The sequence below is a fragment of the Elephantulus edwardii genome, unplaced genomic scaffold (assembly GCF_000299155.1).
Source record: "Elephantulus edwardii isolate Elephantulus edwardi_28Jun2011 unplaced genomic scaffold, EleEdw1.0 scaffold00136, whole genome shotgun sequence".
Lineage (NCBI taxonomy): Eukaryota > Metazoa > Chordata > Mammalia > Macroscelidea > Macroscelididae > Elephantulus > Elephantulus edwardii.
This window is the reverse complement of record NW_006399886.1, coordinates 7,991,272-8,003,648: the sequence shown is the minus strand read 5'-3', so window position 1 is coordinate 8,003,648 and position 12,377 is coordinate 7,991,272.

The following is a 12,377-nucleotide window of genomic DNA, read 5'->3' as shown; positions in this document are numbered from 1 at the left end:
GTTTTACAACAGTGGCACTATGTAGTATTTGTCCATTTGTGATTTCTTGACTGCTATTTTAAAGTGTCTTATTTGACAATTTCAGTCTTTTCTATGGTTATCAGGATTTTGTTTATTGGTTCAGTTGTTGGAATTTTATTTTGCTTTTGTATTGAGATGTAACTCATATTGAAAGATACAGTTTTTAATCTTCTTTAGTAAATTCTTGAAGTTGTCTTCATTTTCAGGAAGCAAAATTGTGTTATCTGAGTATTGCAGGCATTTAATGAGTCTTTATCCAATCCTGCTGTTTTGTTCGTCTTCATATTGTCCGGCTTCTGAGATTATTTGCTGAACACAGAGACTGGGTGTTTACGGTGAAAGAGCACACACTTTTCCTCAGTTAAACTATTCAGTATTCCATTTTTCTGCTAAGAAAAACTGCCTTTTTGTCTACATATCAATTGCACACAGAATAAATATTCTGATATTCCCTTTCTTAGCAATGACATCATTGATTTGTTGTGATCCACGACTTCAATAACAATATGTTTCATTCCTTGCATTCAGAATCAGGCTTGAATTTCATTGTTATGTATTACCACTTAAAAAAAAAAATATATATATATATAAGGCAAGATTTTACTTTTACTTTTGTTATTAATGAAATTATTCAATAACTTGCACATTTTGTTGGAATAAAGACAAATAGAAATCTATCCCAGTTAAGTGGCCAGACAACTCTCTCAAAAATCTTGGCATAGATGAATAAGCACCTTCTGCATTGTGTTGTGGTTTGTTTGTTGTGTTTTGTGGTTTTTTTCCCCTCTAATACATCTTATTTGCTGTTTTGTCAATTCCTGGAGCTTTGTTTCTCGTCGGTACCTTCAGGGTAGCTTAGATTTCTTCCTTTATTGAAGTTCCATTCTTCACTGTAATTGGTAGTTTATCATAGGTTGCCTCTGGAAATATCAATCAACTATTTTTTATATCATAGTTATGGTTTATTTCCATCTTTCCAAGCCATTTAGTATTTAACCCATGGACTCCTTCAATATTATATTCTGAGGCTGAATTTTTTTTTCAATTCCTTCACCTTAGGAAAGACCATGTATGCATCTTCCTTTTGAATTTCTAACTTCTTGTTTTTTCATATGCACTAATATATTTTATGCTATATCTCAATGTTCCTTTTTTTATCTTAAGTTTAACTTTCTAGTTTCTTCATGCTTAAATTCCTCTTTACCATTTTTATGTTCTAGAGAAAGTTTCAGTCTTTTCTGATTGTGATGTTAAGGGTCAATTGTTCAAAATTACTTCCCTAGCCATTTAACTTTGGCTTTGTTATATGGATAGACAGAAATATGTGAACAAGGTGTTAACTAATACCAATATGGACCCACAACAGGATTGCTAGTTTCATCAGTCCACAAGGAGATTGACTAGTCTCACCATTAAATTGAGTGACTTCTGCAGCAGAATAGAAGAAACCTCACCACTAGCAAAGATGCAGCAAAGAACACAGCAAGTCTTTTTTTGGCCAGTGAATCTTGTGCCAGCCAGACTAGATGTATGGATACAGCAGCAGTAGCAGCCTAAGTAGAGAACCAGAGGACTGGCGTGAGATAGAGCAGTCCTTGGAACTACTACCCCATGGAAGCAGAACTAGAAGCCTGGTGTAAGTTTATTGGACACTGGTGGGAAGACGGGAGAAGAGCCATAATTGGCAGGTCTGAGAGCTTTTGTAACATTGGCCTAAAGCCACAAGGCTCAAGACTTGAGTGTCTGTGAGCACATTTCAGTTGTCTCAACTATGTTCCACTACTAACCTACATTACAATCATTTCACTTTCCTAATATGGTTTTCTGTGGTTTATTAATTATCACATTGGATTTGTAACCAAATAAAGCAGTAATATTGGTGTTGAGAGGGTTAGAAAGATGTACAATAACATGGTGGATATGTCTGACTTCTTGCAAATTGGTTTTGTATTGTTAATGGGTGCAGCTGCCTTTTGTGAAGTTGGTAAAGGCCAGATATGGCTGTCTCCAGGTGGCGCTTGCTCTTTAAACAATTGGTATCAGAAGTGAAATTTGTTATAATGGTTCCAGACTAATGGAAATATGGAATTTTGTAAGCATAAAAATTAAAGCTTGGAAAAAAATAGTTAAAATGTCTGTTTGTTGCTACTAAAATGGGGGGTGGAAGGATGGAAATTAAGCTTTTGGCCTGAGACAGGGGCTGAAGCCCAGGCCACATGCATATGAATGAGATAAGGATGAAGAATTGAGTCAAAGCTGGGAATTACTTGAAAGGTAAATATGCTAAGATTTTTGTTGATATAACATTATGAATATTCTGTTTTATTCATATAGTAATATTAAGATATATTGCATAAGTGATTAAACATTTTATTCTTTTAATATTAAGATATATGATAAGAATGAATACTAGATATTGTAGATCTTGAAAGCACGCGATTCTGACTTGGGGCCATAATTGGATATACTATAAGGGGAAATTTGTCGTGAAAAATGTTTGTTGAAAATAGTAAAATTTGGTAGAGGGCATGGGGCTTAGCCTAGGGGAGCATTAAGCCCCACGCAATACTCTGAAGAGAATTGCATTTGAATGTATTTATAGACTTTCCTTGAACTTTTGATTGAAGAGATTCATACTTGGATGAAAGAGAAAACAAAAAAGACTTTGCCTTTTAAAAACTGTAACAAGAAGTTTGCCTTCTGAGGCAGGGTAAGGTTGGTAACCATCAATCAGAATGCCTTTCAAAGATTTGAAGTTAAAGTGAACTGGTGAGTATGTTCATCATGGGGATCAATCACCTGGATCCACTGAAGTGGAATTGGGAGATAAACAGCAATAAAGAGACAGGCTGAACTTGAGCATGTTCCATCAATACTGTTGACCTAGCATGCACAGATGTATGAATAAGTGCAAAAAAGGTTGTTGGCTTAAGGAGTAGGGAGTCATGGTGACCCCTGGTTTTTCTACTTGGTCCTGTGTAGAGGCTAAGGCTGAGTGAAGGGGCTAGACAGTCTAAAACACAGGAAGAAATGTGGAATTCTAAATTCTCAGCTGATGCCCATTTGAACCTAGACACTGGAGATGGCTGGAGGTGAATCGACCAGAACCCAAGATGTTCCATGTTGTGAATTAGTGCTGATTGTTTGTACTCTTGATTGCTTTTCCTTGACTGGACTTTACTTATGGATGCAGATGCAAACATTCTATATGGAACAGAAGATTTTTTAGAGAAAGAAACATACTTGTTTTCTTCAGAGCACTGGTTTGATAGGAACATGCAAATAAAAAATTAGTTGTCTAAAATTGGGAGACTATATAATGAGACACAAAGTTGGTGGCTTACACATTTTCACAAATAAAGTTATAAGGGGAAAATTAATTATTCAAATATGAAACTTAATGGCTATAAAATACAGGTGGCGGTCTGCGGTATTAAGGGTTTAATTTTCAGAATTACTTCTCTAGCCATTTGACTTTGACTTTACCATATAGATGGACAGGAAAATGCGAACAAGATTTGTTAGTCTATCCACAAGGGAATGAGCTACTTTCACCCTTTCTTTAAGATAGCTCATCCTTCTCAAGCAGAGCTGCTGATGAATTACAACCAGTTGTTTGCTGGCTAGGCCACCAGAGATCCCTCAGAGATAGCAGTCTCATGAAATAAAGTTTTCCAGTATCTGCATGTATGACGTTCTCAGTCTTCTGATCTGTACACTATTTTTAAGAGCCCCGGGTCCTGAAAGAATCTCTGTCCCGGCCTTTGCAGTTCTTTGGCACCTTTTGTATTCTGTAATTGTACTTTTTCTTTTTGGCTCCTAATAAGGAGCTCTAATCTTTAAGGAGTTGTGCTGCTAACCCAAAGGTGGTGTCTCCCTGGTATTTTGAATCTGTCAATGGCTTTCGTTTACCAAAAGAAAGATGAGTAATGCTTTGTGCAATTGACAGCCTTGGCATTATAGACAATTTAGAGGCAGCTGCGGATCATTTCTGACTTGATGAAATGTGGTGTGAGTTGAAAGCCCCAGATAGTTAAAGAGAGTTTAATCATTTCCTGTTTGCTTTCAGTCTTAACATGATCTGGGGGGAAAAAAATCAGACCTAGGTGAGCCCCTGACTCCACCTACAAAAGTAAACTTCAGTTTCAAACAGAGACACACTCACTAAATTACACTGAGTCTGCTCTGTTCCATCTAAAGGCTCATTTTTAGCAATTCAGGTCACCAATCTTTTAAGGAGATATTCAGAGCTAGGTAGGTGTAAAAGAGTGTAGGCAGCATGAAAAGTCTGACTTCTGCCAACTCCACAGGGGGAATTTCCTCTATCACCAACATCAACAACATAAAACCAGTTCCCATGAGGTCATTAATATCCCCACTGTCATGTAGTTGGTCTGTTGTTAAATATTTATCTTCTCCATACCATTGTCTTTAATCTGATACAGCTGTCTCAACTTTGCCTGTCCTGGAAGTACATTGGCCCACATCAACAGTAGCATTTGCCTTTTCTTCCTCATGAAAATACGGCATATTAGTCTATCCACAGGGGATTGTTAGTTTTAGTATTAGTTGAGCTGATTCTGCAGCAGAAAGGAGTGTTATCACCAGGACAGACCAACGCAAGAAAAACAGCATGACCTGTGGACTTAGCCCAAGCTTGCTGGAGGATGAAAATGGTCTGGACTCAGGGATTGTATCCTACAGACTAACGTAGGAACAAGATGTGATATATTGTTGATGAAGACGTTTACTGAGTCTGAGTAGTTGTCTAGGTTAAGAAGTACAGTGATATTGGTGATAGTGGTATAATTTGGGACTGCTGCACGTTGTTTGGATATACTTCACTTGGGATTGCTCTGCCATGAAAGCAGAGCCAATGTCTTCACCCAAGCTTGCTGGAGGACTGAGGAATTGCATGGTTATTCTACATTGTTGCCAACCTGTATAGCCTGTTAAGATTTTCTGACCTGAGAAATTATATGGTTATTGATTGTATACTATGCACTTGTTGTTATTTTGATTTATATCCTGTTAACTTCTCTAAAACCTCATAATCAAACTGCATAATTGTGAATATGGTTCTATGGAATCTGTATGGTTATAATAATGAATTTTGGACCCAGGTACTAGTAAGATTTACTTTGAAATTGATGAAAGCGTGTGTAGGACGAAGAGAGACTATGTCTCACATTGTTGTTGTTGTTGTTGTTGTTAAGTGTCATCGAGTCTCAGGCAACTCACAGCCACCCTGTGAAGAAGAGTCTTCAATGCTTGGGTGCCTTTCATCCTCTCTCTAGGTTCACAGGGTTTTTAATTGGGAAGCTCCACTCCACTCTCTGTCTGTATTGGGTAACCAACCATTAATGTATTTGACACATCAGAGTCACAGTGACCGCTGTATGGCAACTTGTACACCAGGGCTATACAACCTAGAGGAATGTCTGAACAAAAACAATGAAAGACAGGCCCAAGGGCTGTGGGTGTTGTTGATGGGGACAGTTCTCCTTTGTGGAGTTAGTACAATTCAGACTCAGTAGTCTCTCAATTGTCCTTGCTCCTTTTACACCTGTTATCTGACACTTGTTTCTATTCCTTTCTACTAATTACAATAAGTCCTTTCTAATTACAATACCAGTCTTACTGCTCTACTGGGTCAGAAATCTATTGCAAGAGCTATGTGGACTACACAGAACCATACTAGCAATTAGTTAGGTCTGTCATGGAGAGGGTGAAACCAAGTTTCTTCTTGGATTCTAGGATTTTGAAGCTCCATCTCATGTACTTTGGACATGTGGCCAGAAGGGACTGATCCTTGAAGAAGGACATTATGCATGGGACGGTAGAGGCACAGGGCAGGAGAGATTGACCGTGGATGAGATGGATTGATACAGTAACGAGGGCAATGGGTGTAGATATGTTAGAGTCAGTGAGATTGTTACGTGCAGAGTAGGTATGTCAGAGTCAGTGAGACTGTTCAGGGTTTTTGTACATAGGCACACTATGAGTTGCAGTAGACTTGATTGCACATAACAAAAACAACATTCAAGTTGGCAGCAGGATCCGATCCCTCTGTTTAGATAGCTTCTCAAGTTGATTTCAGTCGCTTTGACCTTCAGCTTCTTGGCTTATGTCAGTGTTATAAAAGTTTTCTTAGTCTTAAATGTTAAGGCATCTTTGCTCACTCCTCCAGAATGCTTGGGTGAAGGCCTCTGGATCTAGCTTTCTGAAGCAGCATTCCTAAAGTCAGTTCTCTCACATCGAGTCACAGGCTCACTCACTGCTGAGGCTGCTGTTACTCTTCCAGTAAGCCCCAGTGGGTGGTGCAGGAACGTATGGCCTTGAAGAACAAGAACTGCATTTTCTGCTTCTTTGTTAGTGGTGTAATTCTCAAATTCTGCTACTGAATCTGATCAATTTAATGATAAGACCAACACAACCTATTTGTCTGATCCTGTATATCTATGGGCTGAGTCAAAATTGATGACTAGAAAAGCCATTTTAGAAATAATACCCTCACACCACATAGAAGCATAGTTGATTAGAAAACAAAAGCTTCTCCACTGTCTTATTTTATTTGACTTATTGTTAATTTATGCTTATTGTTTATTTATGTTTTAATGACTACACAAATGGAAATCCCAGAACAGTTAATTGTGCTCATATACATCCTGTAGCTAGATCAAGAAGCTGTTGTCCAAACAGAGGAATGGAATACTGCATTGTTTAAAATCAGAAAAGATGTGGCTCAGCATTGCTTTCTTTCTCCATACCTATTTAATCTATATACTAAGCAAATAATATGAGAATCTGGACTCCATGAAGACGAATGTGGTATCAGGATCAGAAGACTCATCAATAACCTGCATTATGCAGATGATACTTTGCTTGTTGAAGATAGGACTTGGAACACTAGTTACAGAAGATCAAAGAATACAGCCTTAAATATGGTTTGTTTATCAACATAGTTGTTATTATTATGTCCTGTTGAGTCACCTGGGACTCATAGCAACGCTACATACAACAGTTCTGAAGCCTGCCTTGTCCTCAGCCAGTCTCACTGACTCAACACACCTAACCTTATTGCCCCGGTTAGTGTATCAACCTCATTGCCCCAGTTAGTGTCAGTCCATCTCATCCAGTGTCTTCCTCTCCTACACTGTCCCTCATACCTTCCAAGCATGATGTCCTTCTCCAACGATTTGTACCTCCTGGCCACAGGCTCAAGGTCTGTGAGATGGAGCTTCAAAATCCTAGCCTCCAAGGAGAGACTTTGTTTCACCCTCTCCAAGGCAGACCTATTTTTTTTTCTTGGTGGTCCATGGTATGTATGCTCAAGACCCTCTCCAGCATCACAACTCAGAGGAATCAATTCTTCTTCTGTCATCTTTAGTTATTGGCCAGCTCTCTGATGCATAGCAAGTAACTGCGGAAACCGTGGACTGGATCATACACACCTTAGTCTCTAGACTGACATCATTGTTTCTCCATACTCTGGGGAAGTACCTGACAGCAGATTTTTCTAATGAAATTTGTCTTTTGATTTCCTGACTGCTGGCGTTAAGAGTGTTGATTCTGGAGCCAGGCAAACTGTAATTGTTAACAACCTCAATCTCTTCTCACTGTATCATGGTGCTGCCAGTGGGTCCAGTGGTGAGAATCTTTGTCTTCTTGTTGTTTAATTTCAATCCACATTGAAGAACACAGATCTTAACCTTCTGTAGCAAGTGCTTCAGGTGTTCCTCAGTTTCAGCATGCAAGGTTGTGTCATCAACATAATCAAGCTTGATGAGTATTCCTCCAATCATGATGCCATATTTTCTCCTCATAAAGCTCTGCTTCCCGAATGATCTGTTCTGCATGAAAAGATAATAGAAACAGGATGCACCCCTGACACACACTCCTTTCTTGATTTTGAACCATGCAGTGTTTCCCCGCTCTGTTCTGAAGACTGCTTCCTGGACCGAGTATAAGTTTCCACTGTGCACAAGAAAGTGTTCTGGGATTCCGATTCTCTTCAAGTTTAGTCACAGTTTGTTGTGATCCACACAGTCAAATGCCTTTGCATAGTCAATGAAACACAGATAGACATTCCTCTGTTATACTTTACTTTCTACCAAGATTCATCTGACATTAGCTATACTGTCTCTAGTGCCAAGACATCTTCTAAACTCAACTTGTACTTCTGGCAGTTGTCTATTGATGGATAATCTTCAGCAGGATTTGCTTGCGAATTATATTAGTCATCTTGTTCAATAATTTCCACACCCTGTCAGATCAGGTCACTTTTTTTGAATGGGAATAAATAGGAATCTCTTCAGTAAGTTGTCCTCCTGATTTCTTGGCACAACCAGGTGAGCATGTTCAGAGCAACAATTGTTTGTTGAAATATGTCAATTGAAACAAAAATTCTTACCATTGGACTAATAAGCAACATCATGACAGATAGAGAAAAGATTGAAACTGTTAATGATATAATTTTACTTGGATTTACAGTCAACATATTTGGTACTAGCTGTCAGGAGTTTAGGAGATGTATTGCTTTGGGAAAATCTGCAGGGACTTCTCCAAATTACTGACAATTATGTGACTTTGAAGTCTAAGTTGTCTCTTATCGAGCCATGTCTGTTTCATCACTGGTTATGCATCTAAGAGCTGGACAATGAATAATGATGACAGAAGAGGAACTGATGCCTTTGCATTGTGGTGTGGAAGAAGAGTGACTGAGTAAGTCATGGACTGCCAAAAGGAGAAATAGATATATCTTGGGGAAAGTACAGCCAGAATGCTCCTTGGAGAAAAATTTGACAAACTTTGTCTCTCATACTTTAGACATGTTAGGAAAGTCTATTCTTTGGAGAATATCATACTTGGGAAGATGGAAAGTACATGAAAAGAGGAAGACCCTTAACCAGGTCAATTGACAAACTGACTGCTGCAATGGGCTTGAGTATGTCAGAGACGGTGAGGATGAAACAGGATAGGACAGGGTGCAGATCTGTTGTTCATAAAGTCTCTATGAGTTTTATTCAACTCAGTGCCACATAACAATAATAACAACATGCTATTAGGCTAGTTGAAAAAAAATCCATTGACTGTTGCCAGAGGTTTGACATAATTCTGTTGCCCTCTAGGTTCTTCTGGTGGTTGGTTTGTTTAGCTTTTGCCTTGTGTGTGTGTGTGTGTGTGTGTGTATGTGTGTGTGTGTGCCCTTTACTGGGGACTCAGAAGCAACTAGCTGCTCACACTACTCTTTTGAGTGTTTAGATAAACATTGTTAAATGCCAAAGAACCATTTCAATATTTTCCATTGTTTAAAAAGTTCACTTTATGTGCTTAGCATGGCTTCAGCTTACAGAGTTTAATGGTCTTATGCTACTGTGTACAGTAAGGACTGCTGTATATTTTTATATGTACAAATATTGGCTAAATGGCACTTTACATTGTATTAAAAATTAAAGCTTCAGCTTCCAAGTCAAATATGAATAACTAACATTAATGAGTTGGTGATTGACAGGTAAATATTTGGAAGAAAACCTATTAGAAACACCCTTATGTATTACAAGTAGTGAAACAAATTACTGTGCTTTACCTTGGAGAATACATTAAACAAAGCATAATTATGTTCTTTTTTTCCTTGCTATTTCCCAACACAATTTAGTTAAATAATTTACTTTTACTTATGCACTCATTGAAATGCTTATGATCTTTTATAAAGTAGGGCAGCAAATGTAAGCACTTAGTAATGTTGCTTTTTTTCCATTTGTACCATAACATAACTTTTAGTGGTAAAATATAATTGAAGGATTAATGCAGGACTTAGCAACTTTTGTCACCTTCTGAAAATTGTTCTCAATAGCGTAATTCCGTTGTGTTTATTATGTGTAGTGGACTTTTCTTGGAGTCATGTCCCCTTGAAATCTACTGACATTTTTAATAGCTTTCCCTAACTTATGACACATAATTTTTATAATATTTTACATATAGTTTTCAAGATTACCACCTCCTAATGGCCAGTCATGAACCCAAAGTTGTTGTTGTTGTGTTTTTTTAAATTGTATTTTATTATTTTTATGTGTGTACCATCAAATCAGATCTGACTGGCACAGGAGGAGATTGCCCCTCCTTCTCCAGCAGAGCATGTGGTGGATTTAAACTGCACACCTCTGAGATTGCAGTGCAGCTTCTTGCCACTAGGCCACTACAGCTCCCCAGAACCCAAAGTTTTAAACTTTAATTTATTCCACTATTATCTGGAGTTTCAGCCCTTCTCATCAACTTTCATAATTAAGCAAAATATTATAAACCATTTGTTTCTTTCATGTTGTCTTTCTATTGAGTATAAACGTAAAATATCTGCTGTGCTTTCTGAATACAAGCCTATTAACAGAACTTCATCACTCAGTTCTTGCTGGGCTTCTCTTTGTGGTCCAAATTTTTTGCCATCTCTGAAATTACTTATGTATATTAAATATCTATAAAGTATCATCACTAAGATTTGCTTACATTTTTCTACGACTTTTTATAAGCTCTGGTAAATACTACATTATGCGTTGGGCTACTAACCAAATAGTCTGTGCATCCAACACTTGTTTTTAGAAAAGAGCAGTCTTTTTCCTTCAAGATTTACAGTCTTCAACACTGGAGGGTCTCCACAAATTGGGATTGGCTCTGTGGCATTAAGCTTGTTTTTCTTGTTGTTTGTTTTCTATTGCTTTTAATAATATTGCTTTGTAAACTATTGGTGCAGATCCAATACAACTCATACACAGTCACCATGTTTTTCAGTTGAAGCTGTGTCTGAGCAGGGTTTTAATACTGAGATTGACCGAGGAGAAGATGTGAAGATCTGCTTCAGAAAGTTAGGTAAATGATTGTGAAAATGGCCCCAAACTTGGCAGCACTGAATTCCATAGTCCCTGGGGTCTTTATGAGTGTGGCGCTGACTTGATGGAAAATAACAACATCAAACCAGAGTGCTCCTGAGAGACAGGGGTGGTGGAACTTTATCTTACGTACTTCGGCCATATTGTCAGGAAGGACCAAACCTTGGAAAACAGACATCATGCTGCAAAGATGGAGTGTCAAATAAGTGAGTGAGACCATCAGCAAGATGAATTCACACATTAACTGTAACAATTTATTTAAGGATATTGGAAATTGTGAGGATAGAGCAGGATAGGGCAAATATGTTGTTCATAGGGTCACTATCAATGATAGTTGACTAAACGGGACTTAACAACAATAACATAATATCAATATTCTATTTTTTACTAGTACCATTGATTTAATATAATCAAAGAGATCTTTCTTTAAAGTAAACAATCAGTTGAATTCTAGTTGGTCTTTTTGTTTGGGTTTTTTTTTGTTGTGGTTGTTTTTTAAACCTCAATTTGGATAGCCAATATGGTAAAAGCTTCTGAGTTTGAAAATTTTCCTACCGTGGAAACTTTAATCCTTCTCTTTATGTAGAAAAATGACTAACTCAAAAAACAAGGCCAGGGAGTTACAATGCAACCCTCCATATTACCTACCATAGATTGGCGAGCACATCAGAGTATCTGTTAGTTGAAATAAGTAAATTGGTATCACATCAATTTCTGGGGCCTTATAGTTTGTCAATGAGTTCATTGCTTCCTCATTCATTACTGTGGGCTTCTACTCATATAGTACATCCTAAAATTTTTAGTGTCAATCAATGCTTTTTGGTACCATTGCTCTGTATTTTAACTCCATCTTCTTTTGATGCTTCTTGGCTCATTCAATGTATTGCCCACAACATCTTTTAATACTATGACTCAAAGCTTAAATTTGTTTTTCAGGTCTCTCAGCTTGAGAAATTCAGAGCAAGTTCTACCCCTTTTATTTTCCAATTCCAGCTCTCTACGCATTCCGTTATAATACTTTGCTTTTTGTTCTCAAGCTACACTTTAAAATCTTGTCTTCAGCTCTTTTACTTCAGCATATTTACCAATTGTTTTGGCTTCTCGAGGCTCTAATTAAATTTTTGTTTTAAATTTTTTATTTTTTAAGGGTCACTGGAATGCAAAAGTTGGGAACAGTGAAGAAGAATCAGTAGTCGGAAAACATGGGCTTGGTGACAGGAATGAAGCTGGAGATATAATGATTGAATTTTGTAAAATCAACGACTTATTCATTGCAAATACATTTTATAAGACACAAACACAGGATATACACATGGACTTCACCTGATGGTATGCATAGAAATCAGATCGACTACAATTGTGGAAGGAACTGCTACAGAAGCTCAATATCAGCTGTGAAAACTAGGCCGGGGGCTGATTGTGGAACAGACCACCAATTACTCATATGCAAGTTCAAGCTGAAGCTGAGGAAAA